Source organism: Mesoplodon densirostris, chromosome 15 (assembly GCF_025265405.1).
Source record: "Mesoplodon densirostris isolate mMesDen1 chromosome 15, mMesDen1 primary haplotype, whole genome shotgun sequence".
NCBI lineage: Eukaryota > Metazoa > Chordata > Mammalia > Artiodactyla > Ziphiidae > Mesoplodon > Mesoplodon densirostris.
Genome location: NC_082675.1, coordinates 37,707,209 through 37,724,413, shown reverse-complemented (window position 1 = coordinate 37,724,413; position 17,205 = coordinate 37,707,209). Strand labels below are relative to the sequence as shown.

Here is a 17,205-nt window from a genome sequence, read left to right as displayed (position 1 = left end):
GAATTTGAGCATCAAAATGAATGACACTAATAGATTATAACCTGTTGACTAAAAAGAAAATCCAAAAATCACTCTGCTATAAATAAATGAGGGAGAAGGGAAGATTTTCTTTCAGAATCCCAACTAATAAACATAGAAGGAATTACAGTTAGAAAAGTATTACTTTGCAGCCATCATTTCAATAATCAATTCAGGCAAGACTCATTCATGGAGTCTAAAACTATTTTCCCACATATCACTTATTAATGAAAAAGAGAAAAATGCTAACTTTACAGTGGAGAAACCTGACAGATATCACCTTACCTAAGCAGAATTAACATTGCTAATAGTGGGACAGACTAACAAGGTGTGCCTCCTGATGGGCTATACCAGGAACGACACAATACCCCTGATATATCAGTAGTATTCCTGCCCTAATTCATAATCTCAATCTAATCACGAGGAAGCACAGACAAATCCTCAATGAGGTACCCTATACAAAACAAGCACTCTGACTTTTCAAAAATATCAACATCATGAAAGATAAAGGCTAAAGAACTATTCAGATTAAAGGAGACTAAAGAGACATAACTAAATGCAGTGGGTTACATTCTGGATTTCTGTTATAAAGGACACTATTAGGACAACTAGAAAAATTTTGATTATGGACTGCGACATTAACTCCTTAGGGCTGCTGCTTAAAAATAAGTAAATATGGGCTTCCCTGGTGGTGCAGTGGTTAAGAATCCACCTGCCAATGCAGGGGACACGGGTTCGAGCCCTGGTCCGGGAAGATCCCATATGCCGCAGAGCAACTAAGCCCGTGCGCCACAACTACTGAGCCCATGTGCCACAACTACTGAAGCCTGCACACCTAGAGCCCGTGCTCTGCAACAAGAGAAGCCACCGCAATGAGAAGCCGTCGCACCGCAACAAAGAGTAGCCCCCGCTCGCCGCAACCAGAGAAAGCCCGCACGCAGCAACGAAGACCCAACACAGCCAAAATAAATAAATAAATAATAAATAAATAAATAAAAAATTTTAAAAAGGCTTAAAACAACAGAAATGTATTCTCTCACAGTAATGGAGGCTAGAAGTCCAAAATCAAGGTGCCAGCAGGACCACGCTCCCTCTGAAACTCTGGATAGAATCTTTCTTGCCTCCTGCTAACTTCTGGCTGTGGCTGGCAATCCTTGGGACTCCTTGGCTTGCAGCTGCGTCACTCCAATCTCTGCCTCTATCACATGGCATTTTCCTCTTCTTATCAGTACACCAGTCATACTGGATTAGGGCCCACCCTAATTCAGTATGACTTCATTTTAACTTGATTACATCTGCAAAGGCCCTATTTCCAAATAAGGTCACATTCACAGATATTGGGGATTAGAACTTTTGGGGGAACACAATTCAACCTACAACAATTGTCTATTAGATAACTGTTTTATAGTGATGTTAAAATTCCTGAATTCGATTTGACTGTACTGTCGGTGTATAAGAAAATGTCCCCGATTTAGAAAATGTACACTGAAGTAATTAAGGGTGATGAGAATGATGTCTGCAACTAACTTTCAAGGTGGGGATGTGGGGAGGATACCCACACACATATACAAGAAGGAACTGACAAAATCAAATGTGGCAAAATGTTAGCAACTCTTCTGTAACTTTGAAATTATTTCCAAATAACAAGTTTTTCTAAAACCACACATGAAATAATACCTATGAATAAGCTTAACAACAAATGTTCAAAGTCTATATTAAAAAAATAAAACTGTGGGATATAAAGAACCTTAATAAATGAAACAAACCATTTATTTTTAGATAGTAAGATCCATTATTATAAAGGTGTCCATTCTTCCCTAAATAAATCTAAATAATTAACATTATCTAGATCAAAAGCACAATGTTCATATGGAAAAGTAAATGTATAAGAATAGCTGAGAAATTTTTAAAAAAAGAAAAATGAGGAAATTTGTCCCACTAGTAATCACAACCTCATGGTTAAGAGTATAGGCTCTGGAGTCAGAGTTGGTGACAGTCCTAGCTTGTAACCTGAATAAATATAACTTCTCAAAACCTATTTCTTCACCTGTAAAAATAAAGATATTGAGAATACTTAACTCAATTGCTTGCTTTGGCAGCACATAAACTAAAATTTGAACGATACAGAGAAGATTAGCATGCCCCCTGTGCAAGGACAGGCACATTTGTGAAGTGTTCCATATTTAAAGACAGAAAATCCTTTCATTAAATAAGATGGCTACCGGTCAGAATATTTAAGCCAGATTTTCAAAAGAAAAAAGAATACCTAACTCTGGGTTTTGTGAGAAATGAATCAGGTAAAATATGTTAAAGTATTTACCACTGTGACTGGTACACAGGTAATACTCAATACGCATTAGCTGCTGCTCCTGCTGTTGTTATCGGGGTCATGATCAACCTCATCATCATCAAGCTATGTGGTACTGGCATAGGAATAAATAAGTAAATATCGGGAAAACAAAGAGTGCCCCAAAACAAGCCTGAGAGTAAAAGAATTTGTAAATGCTAAATGTGGCATTTTGAATCTGTGGTAAGAGATTTAGATTTAATAAACAGCATTGGTGAGTTCTATCATCTGAGGAAAGAAAAAAGGAATTGGATCCTTATCTCACAACATATATAAGTTTCAGAGTAAACAGCTAAATTATTTGTAACATAAAACAAAACAAAAACCTATAAATAGAATTTTAAAAATTATTGTCAGCTGTGGAAAGTATTCTTAGAACACAAAATTCACAAGTTACAAAAGGAAAATTATTTGTAATACTTTAAGATAAAAGAAAAACATTAAACAAAATAAAGACAAGCAGAGATATGAAGTGTTTGTGACATAAAGGATTAATATCCATTGTACAAGAAGAATCTGTAAAAATCTATAAGAAAAAGACAACCCAAGAGCAAGATTGGCAATGGTTATGAGCAAGCACAGAAAAATGCACAGTGGACTTCAACTGAAAAAGCAAATAAAAATAACTTTGAGGTATCTTTGTTCATATATATAACTAACAAAAATAAAACAATGTTCACAGATATTATGGGATAAACACAAATGCTTATCCCATACTCCAGTTTAATTTTCCTTAAAAAAAAAAATCCAGAAATACATAAAAAGAGCTTTAAACCTGTTAATATCCCTGACTCTGAATATCAAAAAGATAAAGCAAAGTCTATAGTGCCATTAGAAGACTTAATTACAGAAAAGGGAAAATAAAAGAGCAAAAAAAAAAAAAAAATTGGAAAAGGAATCACTGACCCTTGCTGTTAGAAGGAAACTAAGCTTTATCAGGTCCGACCACTCACCAACACAGGAAAGTACCACTGACAGATGATCTAGAGCCAGTATTTACTCAGACTACAAAGAGGTGGTTCACAATTCAAGAAAGCACTGCTGGACAACTAACTGTTAAAAATTACTTCTCGGGCCTCCCTGGTGGCGCAAGTGGTTGAGAGTCCGCCTGCCGATGCAGGGGATACGGGTTCGTGCCCCGGTCTGGGAGGATCCCATATGCCGCGGAGCGGCTGGGCCCGTGAGCCATGGCCGCTGAGCCTGCGCGTCCGGAGCCTGCGCGTCCGGAGCCTGTGCTCCGCAACGGGGGAGGCCACAACAGTGAGAGGTCCGCATACCGCAAAAAAAAAAAAAAAAAAAAAAAAAAAATTACTTCTCTGTAACATTCCAATTGTTTATAAATAGTAACTGTTTAACAAACTGTTACAGAATCTTGTCCAGATTCAAAGGCAACTTTCAGTGTCTGCATTTATTAAAATTCACCTTTTAAGGCATCATTTAATCATTTTTCTTTCTTTTTGAGATGTCTGTCTCTATGATTTCTTTTTTTTTTTTAATTTTGTTTTTATTTTTGGCTGCGTTGGATCTTCATTGCTGCACGCGGGCTTTCTCTGGTTGTGGCAAGCAGGGACTACTCTTCGTTGCTGTGCACGTGCTTCTCACTGCGGTGGCTTCTCTTTGTTGCAGAGCATGGGCTCTAGGCGTGCGGGCTTCAGTAGTTGCAGCACGTGGGGTCAACAGTTGTGGCTCGCAGGCTCTAGAGCACAGCTCAGTAGTTGTGGCACACAGGCTTAGCTACTCCGTGGCATGTGGGATCTTCCCAGACCAGGGATCAAACCCTTGTCCCCTGCCCTGGCAGGCAGATTCTTAACCACTGTGTCACCAGGGAAGTCCACCATGATTTCTTTCTATTACCGGTGGGGTCCTGGGAATATCAGAAATGTCTTTCGGAACCTTCAGATGGAATTCTTCTGGACCTAGAAGCCTGAAATCAGTCAAAGCTAGATGCCCTCTTACTATCTACTATCTAGTTTCTTATACTTTTTTCTAGCTTTTCCATTCAAGAGCATCCTCTTGTTACAGAAGTTAGGAGATTAAAAAGAAGACATGCTAGCTGTTTCTTATGATCTATCATTTCGACTTTCTGAAGTTGTGGATCTGTGGCTTCTTTCTTCCTTCTGGCTGTGATTATCTCGAAGAATCGTCTACGTTGTCATTAGTTTTTCCTTCTTGTAAGCATCAATCATCCTAAAAATACTATTCATCCTCTGACAACCTAAGAGGCTCCTGACTCTCTCTTCTACTTGACCTTTATTACGAGTTCCTCCTTCTGACTTAAGTTCTATTCATTAAAAAAAAAATCAAAAACAAATACTAAGCCCCAGTAGGAGTGGCTTAAGGGGGTGGGGGGAAGGGGAAGTGTGAGGTGAGACTGGGGAAAAGGAGGTTTAGCTCCATCATAATTTCCACCTGCCACTATTCCCCACCAAATTCTTTGATATGGCTATACTGTCTTTTCTCAATCACTAAAAGTGCTATCTAAATGTATTTAGATAAAAGCCCCATTCTACTCTGACCCCCTTCCCTACCAGGGTGCTTCTCAAACTTTTCATATAAAAAAGCCTGGGGAGGGGCTTCCCTGGTGGCGCAGTGGTTGAGAGTCTGCCTGCCGATGCAGGGAACGCGGGTTCGTGCCCCGGTCCAGGAAAATCCAACATGCCGCGGAGTGGCTGGGCCCGTGCGTGAGCCATGGCTGCTGAGCCTGCGCGTCCGGAGCCTGTGCTCCGCAACGGGAGAGGCCCCAACAGTGAGAGGCCCACGTACCGCAAAAAAAAAAAAAAAAAAAAAAAAAGCCTGGGGAATTCATTCCTTTAGGTGGTATATTGCCCATGAGAATCTTAAACCATCACTGTTAGTTTGCTTCTGTACTAATAATATTGTTGCCCGAATTAAGAAAATACCACCTGTGCCCACACCTTTCAAATAAATATTCTAATCATGTTTATACAACTAAATAGTGTATTTCCATATATCTAACTCATTCAACTACTAGGTTACTTGCTGTTCTCTTCTGTGGCAGAGACAGTTACGTTTCCACTAAAAATGCCTTCTCCCCTTCTATGGTGTAAAGCTGTCACTGGAAGGCAGCTGCCCTGCCAAGGACTATTTGTCTCAGTTCTACCTACAACCAGATACAAGCATATGACTCAATCAGTGTAAGGGGAAGTGATGTGTGCTACAGTTTTTAAGAAGCATGGCTGCTAGAGATATAGTTAGAGACTACGATATAAAGAAAAGAAACCCACTTATTCTTACTTCTCCTTAACATTTACGAGTCACTGCTAAATCAAATCTCAGTTTCTTCATCAGACTCAAGTAGAGTGTTTATCTGAATTCATCCTGAGCATTAATGCCATTGTTTAGCACTGGGCCTGCCATTCCAAGGAGTCTTGAGGTTACTTACTGCATGAGTTTTCAGTGAGAAGCTGGCTGCTGACACTCCTTTCTCCTAAGCCCATGATAAGCAAATATTGCCAGCGAACTGCTGTACTTGCCCATATTTTAAAACTATTTAATATGTGCCTACTATGTGCTGTTGTTCTAGATACTTGGGATAACTTCCTACCCTCGTGGAGCTTACCTAGTGGAAGCCATTCTAAGCTCACAGAGTTGGCACAACAGGGTATTTTATATATTTATTTTTTGGCTGCGTTGCGTGGCATGCGGGATTCTAGTTCCCCCAACCAGGGATGGAACCCGTGCTCCCTGCAGTGGGAGTGTGGACTCTTCACCACTGGACCACTGGGGAGTCCCTGGCACAACAGTGTAAAGCCTATCTGCTAATCCTTATGTAGACTCAATAAACACAGGCAGTGATGGAACTGTTGGCAGTGATGTGTGGAGTTGTACTGCGGATATTCTATGTGGGATAATAATGCAACAAAATCGAGCTGTATTCCCATAGAAAACAACGCTCCAGCTTATAAGAGAGGACAAAGGGTACATTCTTAGATACAACGGAAGAAATAAAAGGAAGCCAAAGAAGAAAAGGCTTCCAAGGTGGTGAAGGAAATCACTGTCAATGCAACTTGACACAGTGGCAAAAGAGTAGCAAACAAAATTTCCATTTAGAGCTTTAGATGAGGCTCTTCATGCAGAGTGAGGAATTCATGGAACAATAAGATTTAAAGGAACAAGCCAGGGCTTCCCTGGTGGCGCAGTGCTTAAGAATCCACCTGCCAATGCGGGGGACGTGGGTTTGAGCCCTGGTCCGGGAAGATCCTACAGGCTGCGGAGCAACTAGGCCCGTGTGCCACAACTACTGAGCCTGCACGCCACAACCACTGAAGCCCATGCGCCTAGAGCCCGTACTCTGCAACAAGAGAAGCCACCACAATGAGAAGCCTGCGCACCGCAACGAAGAGGAGTCCCCGCTGGCCGCAACCAGAGAAAAGCCCGTGCGCAACAACGAAGACCCAACGCAGCCAAAAACTAAAATAAGTAATAAAAATTTTAAATAAATAAATAAAAGAACAAGCCAATGTGGAAGAATTCTACTGGATTTCCTTAAGAAGGAAGTGCAGCTTTGAATGTTGGGGAGTCTGTACCAAGGTGCAGGAAACCACCATCCTACTGACAGAGCAAATCAGAAAGTGTGCTCTCTTTCTGCAGCATGTGCCTGAAACATGATAGAGGACAATTTAGACAATACAGAGCTTCCGTCTATTTCTACTAACTCATCTAGGAATAAATCATATACTTAATAGAAAAGAAGGCAATATTGCACAGAAGGAAAACTGATTTGACCATAAACTATACATATGTATATAAATATATATGGGGGGAGGCTGACTATATACATACAGACTATATATATACTTTACAAACCCAAACTTACAAAAGAACCACATTTACTCCAGTTGAGTTAGAGTAATAACCCACTTCTGCATGCTCCTTTGTTCCTTTGATGAATTTTTTCTTTTTGGCTATGCCACACAGCTTGTGGGAGGCTTGTGGGATCTCGGTTCCCGGACCAGGGATTGAACCCGGGCCCTTCGCAGTGAAAGCGTAGAGTCCTAACCACTGGACCGCCAGGGAATTCCCTGATGAATTAAATTTAGATAGGAAAAAAACTTGATTGGAAAAACATGCGAACACTGTCTCTGTAATGTGGGCTGTAGCTACAGTTTAGTTATTGTAATAACCCAATTTTTTAGCTCATATAATAGTTGACCTCGACCCCCATTATGAAATATGCACCACAAAGCTAATTCCATTAAAAAGAAAAGTGTAAGTGTTGAAAATTCTCAGCCAGATACAAATGTACAATTTAAGGAAGAAGGAAAAAGATAAAAAAATCGCCCTTCCCATCATTGCTCCTTATCCCTAAGGAAGGTGTCTTATAGGAAACAGTCTTGCTGTCAGTTATTCAGTCACATCAACAAGTCATGTAACCTTATCAAATTACATATACTTACTGATCCTCAGGTTCTTTGTGTGTAATAAAAGCCTATCTTATGCATGATTCCTCTGTGGTTTTGGAATGCCATTTCAAAGATTTAAGTTAAACGTGAAAATGTATATGAATGTATAGCAAAGCATCTGACATAAAACAGGCTTTCTTGGGACTTCCCTGGTGGTCCAGTGGTAAAGAATCCGCCTTCCAATGCAGGGGATGGGGGTTCGATCTCTGGTCGGGGAACTAAGATCCTACACGCTGCAGGGCAACTAAGTCCCCACACCACAACTACTGAGCTCGCGCGCCTCAACGAGAGAGCCCGTGTGCCGCAAACCACAGAGCCCACGTGCTCTGAAGCCCACACGCCACAACTAGAGAGGAGCCCGCGTGCCAAAACGAAGAGCCTGCGCTGCAATGAAAGATCCCGCATGCCGCAACTAAGACCTGATGCAGGCAAAAAAATTTTTAAAAGAAAATAAATAAAATCTAAAAATAAAAAATAAAACAGGTTTTCTTCTGTCTTTACTCAATACCTAACAGAAGGAGTGAATGGGTGGGAAAAAGAAAAAAGGACACAAAAAAGAAAATTATAAACTTCATACTACATCCACTTCTCATTTTTCCTCTTCTACTCTCCTCATTTTTGTTTCTCATTCCCCATCTTTTGACCTGTTTCCATTTCTCACACTGGGTCAGGGTAGGAAGCAAGTTTCACAGTGCCTAGCAAGCAGGTGGGAGGAACTAGGGAAGCTTCTGTCCTTAAATTAAGCTCAGAGTCCTAGCATCCTAATATGGAGCTCATAACAGTGATTTTTAAATAGTGAAAAGCAGGGAAGGTGGGGAGGGAGGACGACTGGCAAGGCTACACGTTATCCACTGTATAATCAGAGCATTTAGTAGGCCAAGTATTTCATGTGCTCAAAGAGCTCAGCAAATTAAAAACACACACACAAAACTTAAAATCAATCAGAACACATTTACCACAGAAACACTGTTATATCTTTATGTTAGGTTTTTACAGGTAAACTCTAATGGGCTGCTCAGAAATCTAACCAAAAAGGCTAACCTTACAAAAAGAACTTTTTCTGGGAAAAATATACTGATTTTCCACCTTATAGTTTTAGTTTCTTTTCTTTTCCTTCCTTCTCTTTCTTTCAACAAAATCTATTATGCAAACCTTAAAAAGCTAACCATTTTCAAATGCCCATGCTTATTTTGTTCTAAATGTTAACTACATGTATTAAAGAAAAATATCCTAAACAATTAGTCTGCGCTTTTGTCAATTAAAAAAGATGTTTTAATTAATGTCAGTGGCTCTTTTCCCGATACAATGCAGCAAAGCTGTCATCCAGTCATGACTACCTGTTAACTGACATCACAACTATGTGCTTCAAATGAATCATTCAGTCCTTTTCTAACTTTACTGCAAAATAAATCTGAAATGTTTTTTTAAAAGCCTTGCTTTCAAATGTGTTTTCTTATAGTAAAACTTCTGTATTGGTATTGTGGAGCCTGTGTATGTGAGTCACAAGTATCTGTAATGAACTAACATCTAGAAAAACATCAAGTCTTCCTGCCTAGAGAACTGAATTGGTTTACTTGAGGCTAAATCTATGTAGTACAAAGGGATTTACTAAAGCTTCAGATGTATCACACCCTAACACCATCAAAAATCAGAGAAGTATTCTAATGGATTATCACACTAAAAAGATCAATCCAAAAAATTTATAACAGCCTCATAATTATAGCCAGTTCCACCCAACTGTGAATTCCTAGAAGGTAGCAGTCATGCTGCAATCATTTTTATAACATCAAAACTGGCATACTATTTGTTGCACCACAGGTTTAATAAATGTCCACTTAATGAATGGAATACACTTTATTTGCCTGCGAAAGTCCAGGGTCAAGTCTGTGGGTCAGTTTTTTACACTAACTTTTACTTACCTGATATCTAATTGTATTTCAAATTCTAGACTCTAAAACATTTCCTTAAAATTTTATCAATATAAAAACTTTAACTGCAGTAGAGCCACATATTTAAATAAGGCTGAAAGAATATTAGAAAACATCTGGCCCAACTGTACCCCCGTTTCAAATGGTGAAACTGAGGCCTATGAAGTTCAGTGAATTGACCAAGGCCACATAGCTCTTCACTGTCACAAGCGGAATTAAAATCCAGATGGTCTTCTGCCTTTTAGTCTTGTCCTTATTACACCATGTTACCTTCTCTGCTCCTTTTCAAATGCCTGACTGCTGTTAATTAAAAAGTATCCATAATGTGAAAATACTAATTACATCAGAACAAATGTAAGAAATCAATAAACTTGGGACTTCCCTGGTGGCGCAGTGGTTGAGAATCCACCCGCCAATGCAGGGGACACAGGTTCGATCCCTGGTCCGGGAAGATCCCACATGCCACGGAGCAACTAAGCCCATGTGCAGTAACTACTGAGACTGCGCTCTAGAGCCCACGAGCCACAACTCCTGTGCCCTCGCGCTGCAACTACTGAAGCCCGCATGCCTGGAGCCCGTGCTCCGCAACAAGAGAAGCCCCCACTCTCCACAACTGGAGAGAGCCTGTACAGCAATGAAGACCCAACACAGACAAAAAAAAAAAAAAAAAAAAAAAAATCAATAAACTTGCCATGAAACAGTTTTAAATATTAACTTATGAAGCAAAAGCCACCAATTTTCTCCACCCCACCCCAATTTCTACTTAACGCTAAGAAACTAAAAGTTACATTAAAAAATTAGAGAAGTGACTAGCCTCTGTAATCAGTTTAAGAAAACCTAAGGTCTACATATATTGTTAGGAACAGAAGCTGAAACCAGACAATCTTTAGGTTTCAGTGGTCAGTCTTTTCCTCCCAGTACTTCCTGCCTCCACCCCCACCAATAATTCAGCAGACATACCCTATGACCTATGCATTCTTTCACAGATTACATCAAGAAAACAAGGATTTCTTTTTCTTTTTGTCTTGGAATATATGAATATTATCACAATTATAATACTGTCACTAATACCATGATAGGATACCACCCCCCCTAAATTTTTTTTTAATTTTTGGCTGCACTGCGTGGCACCAGGATCCCCGTTCTTCAACTAGAGGTCGAACCTGCACCCCCTGCAATGGAAGCATGGAGTCTTAACCATTAGACCATCAGGGAAGTCCCCCAGATGTACTTTTTTTTTACAATCTAGGATCTTGGGCTTTCAACATTCACTAAAATAGTAAAAAAACACTTATTTAAAATAAACCTTACTAGAAACTAGTATAACTTCAACTACAAAGAGTTTCCAGTTTATGTCAGAAATATCAAAATGACCGTTAAGTTCACAGTTAAAGTTTAAAAACAGTTTTATAAAATCATTTTCTAGACCAAAACTTTTGAGGGTTAAAGATCTAAAGAACTTGTTTTAACATCAGCTTCTGAAAAAGTACTAAGCTACTTTTGTAAAATTTTACTACAGTTATACCTTAAAAACATGTTGTGTGTGGGGAAAGTCTGTATACATAAACTCATATAAATATACACAGAACCACATCCCTGAATACAACTCAAAAGGATTTATTCTATTAGGGACTGTTCTCAAAGATTCATATAAAACAGTTCCTTGAGACAGTGAGTACTAGGTCAAGTATATCACATTCATGGAAAGAAATCATTAGAATGCAAGGAGAAATGTGCTTTGATACCAGCGTTCTGTGGGAGCACAGAGGAGGGGGTCAACACACCAATGTCTTGTTAAGTATGTGCCACGATAACAATGTGTACTTGTTAATGTTCAAGTGTATACAGTCTTCCGTACTTCTTCCTTCCTTCTGGTTACACCAGTTTGCGAGCTACTTCTCCCAATACTCTCTATTCCCCATCCCAAATTAGCCAAATCCTGAACCACTAAATTCCAAAGCCAGAACTAGCAATAGGAATTGTCTAGATTTTCCAACGGTAGTGGTAAACGAGAGGACAAGATGCTGCTGCTCTTTGCTTGGCACACTGAGCAACATTTCAGAGGCAGCAAAATTTGCCAGCGGCCTCTTCCAGTCTGGGACTTGCCATATAGAGCTGATGCTGTATCTGCGCTTGTTGATGTCCATCTTCTCACACCCCAGGAATAAAGAACAACAGGAAAAATAATCTAGGGTTCCTACTTGCAAACCCCAGCAGTCACAGGGGATATGCCATGTGCAGCTAGTTCTAGAAATAATCCCTTTTGAAGGTCTTCCACTTCCTGGAAGAAAAGCAGGGAGTCCAAAGAACCTGCATATCAGCTCTGCCACCCGCCAGGCAACAGTAACAGCAGCAGCACTTCGAAGAAACACGGGTTAAAACAGCACAGAGTATATGGTATACGCTTCAGAGAACCTGAAATCACATATATACTCAAATTAGGGAAACTGAAGGGCACTGCTGTCCCGGGTTGGGGGGCGGTGCGGGGGAGCAGAGGCATAGCTCAGCCCATCAGTAACCTCATTGTACGTTATCCTGTACTCTGAAATTACAGGATTCCCTTTCTTTCCTGGAGTGAGCTTCAAGATCTTAAAGAATAACACCAGGTAAACCTAACCCAGACCAGGATGTGTTGCTATCAAGTCTGCTAGTTCCAAGACAACAGTGGCGCTGCTGCAGCCAACGATTCCTTGGCACACAGACACGTTAAAATGATCCTGGCAGCGGCATTGGCTCTTCTCTTTCACCCTCTGTTGTTACTCTAGCTCCTTTTGCTAAATCTGCCTCTGAGTTTAGACAGGAGCTGGATGGTTCATAATCACCCAGCAGCTGTAGCTGAGCAATAGGCAGCCTAATTGTGGCGCCGGAGCAGCTGAGAGGAAGAAAAGAGAGACTACATACCCTACCATAGCCACACAAACCGCCGCACACACTACCAATCAGATACCAAGGTACTTTAACAGGAACAGATGATTTCCTTTAAAGAAAAGCAGTTGTACATCGCTAAAGGAACTTGTATTTGTATTACAGACCTGTTTAAACGTGAACTGAAGGTGACCTAAGCCATGTAGGGTTCCGAACAATGGAAGATCCTAACTAAAACTTCCTGTAAATATTCACACGACAAAGCCAGCACCACAAACATCACCTTTGTAACATAACTGAAAGTTCCTGTGATATAAGAACTTGGTACAGCCATGATCTTCTCTTCAGCTCTACATTACCACAATGCAAAGCAACCACACCAACAACTAACACAGCAAGCCATTACACAAAGCAAGTAAAGTAACATAAAGCAGCGATTCACAGCATTTTGGAAACTCTTAACACCATAATGTCATTTGAAACAAAACACCATTTCTTTAGGTGCTATACGGCACATCTTCATAAAGTCTGAGTAAATGAAAACTTATTTTATGCTGAGAATTTTAAGACATCCTCAAGAATATCAAATCACAGAATGAAATTACCAATCTAAAGAATTATTGTTCCAGAAAACTGAAAATGGATGAAAGACTTATTACCTTGATGCCATAGTTAAATTTTGAGTCTTAACTGTCATGTTACCATAATCTTCTGAAAAATATATTTATATATTTACATTATATATATATATTATACATATATTTATGTATTTATATTTGATGACAGAACAGTGTTCCCTAGTTTAATAAACATATTTTGATTACCTACTATTTGTCATGTACAACATACAAAACTGAAGAGGATTTAAAGTTAGTTAAACCTGGTGTCTTTCCTCAAAATATTAACATAATTAACATGTTATTTACCTGTGAAAGTAGTTACATACACCAGCTGGTATTTCCCAGTTATGGTTTAATAGGTCTAATCCTGTTTGCAAAGGGCAGCCCAGCAGTATTCTAAAGTCAGTCACCAAATACTAAGTCCTTTAGCGAAACACCTTATACACTGTAAAGTACATTACACACAGGCTTCTTTAAAAAGGAAATTTAAAAAGTTTCACATAAACTAAAACACAGACACAGAAAAGCAATCATGGCTTAATGAACTATACGACCATCAGGTTAAAGAACTTTGCCACCACTTCAGGAGCCAGGTCCCAATCAAAGCCTCCTCCCTCCTCTTTTATCTTTACTTTTACAGAAATCACTTCCTTGCAGGTTTTTAAAAAATACATAGTTTTACCCCCCGAGTTTGCATTCCTAGATACCAGACCTTAATACTGCTCTCTAAAAATTTTTGACGTTAGGCTTCTTTTTTTAATATAATGCTAATAGAAACTAATAATAAATAACGTCTACGCTAAACAGACTCACTAGATTAAGAGCTAAACATATTTATAAAGAAAAATTACATTAATGAATTATTTACTGCCTAAAAGGATGCAAATTTGAACTCTACATAAACAACTCTTAAAGCATGTGTCGGTAATATTTCATTTACACTGGGTCCTTGCTATCTTTTAGAATATTTATTCTTTTAACATTACATACCATGAAGGAGATATATTTGCATAGACGTTGATTTTTCATCTTGAGAATTCACCGATTAAAAAAAAAAAAAACTTGAACCATGTATTAATATTATACTTCAGCCATAAGACAAATTCCACCTATCCCAGAAGATAGGTCAAAGCTGTAATTTCACTTTCGGTTGAACAGAAAGGAGTCAATTTTGTGGTTTATGAAGTCAGCAAAAACGTACTGCAAAATTAAAGCTATTATAACATTATGGTGGTTACGGCAGAGTACATATTTTAAGAGCCCTTTTATACTTTATCCTGGAAACATGAATGTGAACTGCCTTGTACTTAGATTCAGATCAAAGTCATTTGTTTTTTTTCAAATTTAGGACCCAATGAATTGTCAACCAGCATTCAAAATCTCCACTGAGGTTTAGCTAATGTCCAAAAATTAAAATACAATTACACTTCCTTTTCTTAAAGGGTGGTCAACTATGGCAGGGGTCTAATATATTAGTAAAAACAGAACAAAACATAAATAATGAAATATAACTTTCTTACAGAACAGATGAAAATCTTGTATGTGACGCATACAAGATCCTTAGCTTCTAATACAAGACACTCATTCATTACCTGTCCATTCAAAATGTTTCCTGTCCACTGTGTGCCAACCATTGTGCTAGTTCATACGTTAGATTTACCACATACTTTGCCTTAAATGCCTATAGTCACATGTACCTATTTAGTAATATTTTCCTTAGCGTGTAATTTAACCACAGATAATTTAACAGGATGGTTTAAACACACTTAGAATTATCAAGTTAACTTTGCCACTGCAATTCTGCAGTTGCAATGCCCGAGTATACCACCATCATACACATGTATATGTGAGATCATTTATGTGAACACACATTCCGGTGGGAACATATATACACATAATAAATGGCTTGAACATAAAGTTTGATTCCAGTGGAGACTCAGCTTTTCATTTCTCTAACAATTTATAAATCGTCAGACCGTGTGTTATGCCGTGACTGTATTAATTAATGAAGCAGAAAATAATTCTACCAAATCCAAACCATCTTGGGTCCCACACACTACAGAACAAAAATTAAAGCAGTCCCTACCCTACATCGGATTTGATTTTCTAAGAGCTTCTTAAAACAACGTTGCCCCATGCCCAATAAAGCAAAAGCTGGAAGCAATTATCAAGAAGAAAAACACACATTAAAACAAAATTTTCTGTAACACATGTGGACAGAGAACCGAACCAAATGGGAGGCGGAGCGTCATAACACTAAAAGTGCACGCTGAACAGCATATTTCCCAACCCCCAACCCAAAACAAAGGAAAACTTTAACATGTTGCGGTTTTCAATCAAACCTAGCGCAGCGAGAGGCTCACCCGCTCGCCCCCCCTCCCCCGCCCGCTCTCCCGGCACAGTTGCCACCCCGCGTCCGCCGACAGGCAGACCCCCGACCCCGGGGACGGGAAGGGGCCGCTGCTCCCGCCCCTTACTTCGGCCAAAAGAAACCTCGCCGGCCCCTCGCCGGGCGGCCAGCAAGACCTCAGAGACGCGGGTGCGGGTGTCCCAGCGCTCCCAGGACCTTGGGTCGGACTTGGGCGGGACCGGGAAGGAATGGACTGGGCGGAGACCGAGGCAGAGGGCGAGCAGGTAGCGCCGGGAAGGACACACGCCCGTCGGGCGAGCCGGGCCGGGGGAGGGGAGAAGTTTCTCCCCAACTTCCCGACTCGGAGCCGGCGGGGAGCGGCGGCGCCTCCGGGCGCGGGCAGGCGCCGGGCCTAGCGCTGCGGGGCCGGGGTCAGCCGCCTCCTGCTCCGCCCGCGGGGCCCCGAAGCGTCCTTACCTGCGCTCCAGCGGCGCTCGCATGAGTCGCCGCAGCGGCGGGGAAGGGTGGCGGGGAGGGGGCGGCGGGCGGAGGGGAGGCCCGTAGGGCCCTCTCCGTCCTCCACCTCCTCGTCCCGGGCGACGAGCGGCAGCGACGACGGCACAGCCGGCCAGGGACTAGCTACTTCAGGAGGGAATTCCCGGGCTCCCCAACCCCGCGGCCTCACGCTCCACCTCCTCCCCACGCGGTGCCCGCCCTCACTCCCGGCCCCGCCCCCCCGTGTAGGGGCGGGGGCGGGCTACCTGCGCGCGCGGCCGCCCGCTCACCGGAGCTCGCGCCGCGCCCGACCGGGCTCCCGCGACCTCGCCTTCCGACGCCGGCGCGCGCCCCCTCGGGTTGCGGGCCGCCCTCCAGCTGTCCTGGTCGGCGGCGAGACCGAGTCACTAATCCCGACCCAACATGGCGGCGGGGTCCGGGGCGGATTCCCGAGGCGGCGCAGGCTGAGGGGGCGTGAGGAGGAGGCGCTTCTCCACACGGAAAGCAGGCCCACAGCGCCCCCTCCCCACGCGCGGAACCTGCGGCTCGGCTGCCGCGGAAGATAGGGTGGGGTGCCTCGGCCTTTCTCCTTTCCCCTCGCCCCGCTCTCTGTAGTGCCGAGGGCTTTGTTTTCGTGGGGAAGTATAGGAGCTTGGGGGGTTGGCTGTTTGCTCTTCAGTACTATGCTTCCGCACCCTTTGTCGTGGATAGTAAAATCTCAGCCCAGCCAGGGGGGTGTCACTAACACCCTCATCACCAGCCTGATCGCCGTCCAGAAACACTCGCGTCTGGCCTCCTTCCGATCCAGGGATCCTGTCCCAGCCCCAGGAGCTTCCTGTTGACTGTAGGTCGAACCAGCCTTGCCGGGAGAGGGAACCGAAGCCGAGTTTTGTTGGCGACTCTCCCAGTTAATGGTGGCTTTGGCTTGTCTTGGGACAGCGTGTTCTTAGGCGATGCTGGCAACGTCCCAGCGGAGGAATTGGGGCAGGTATTATTGTCCCGTTTGACAGCTGTGGAAACTGAGGCTGCCACCCCAACGAACGTGGAGCAGCCACAACTAGAATCCTGCTCATCTGAATCCAAGCACCTTTCCTAGTGGCCTTGCCGCCAGTCGCTGAAGCAGAAGGAAGAGGGTCCAGAAGGAACTGGGAAAAAATGA

The 17,205-nt window shown here is 42.0% G+C and overlaps 1 protein-coding gene and 1 pseudogene across 2 annotated transcripts in view; one reads left to right on the top strand and one right to left on the bottom strand.

The window, feature by feature from the left end:
• YES1 (YES proto-oncogene 1, Src family tyrosine kinase) overlaps positions 1-16,459 on the bottom strand; it is an 80,977-nt gene extending 64,518 nt beyond the window's left edge. The window contains exon 1 of one of the 2 annotated variants that reach the window (XM_060118113.1): positions 16,337-16,459. The gene's annotated coding sequence lies outside the window, so the exon portion shown is untranslated. Of the gene's footprint in view, positions 1-16,028; positions 16,234-16,336 lie in introns of those variants that run through there. The other variant, XM_060118112.1, reaches the window with a different exon arrangement.
• On the top strand, positions 2,106-2,205 carry LOC132503352 (U6 spliceosomal RNA; annotated as a pseudogene).
• Positions 16,460-17,205: the final 746 nt, after the last annotated feature.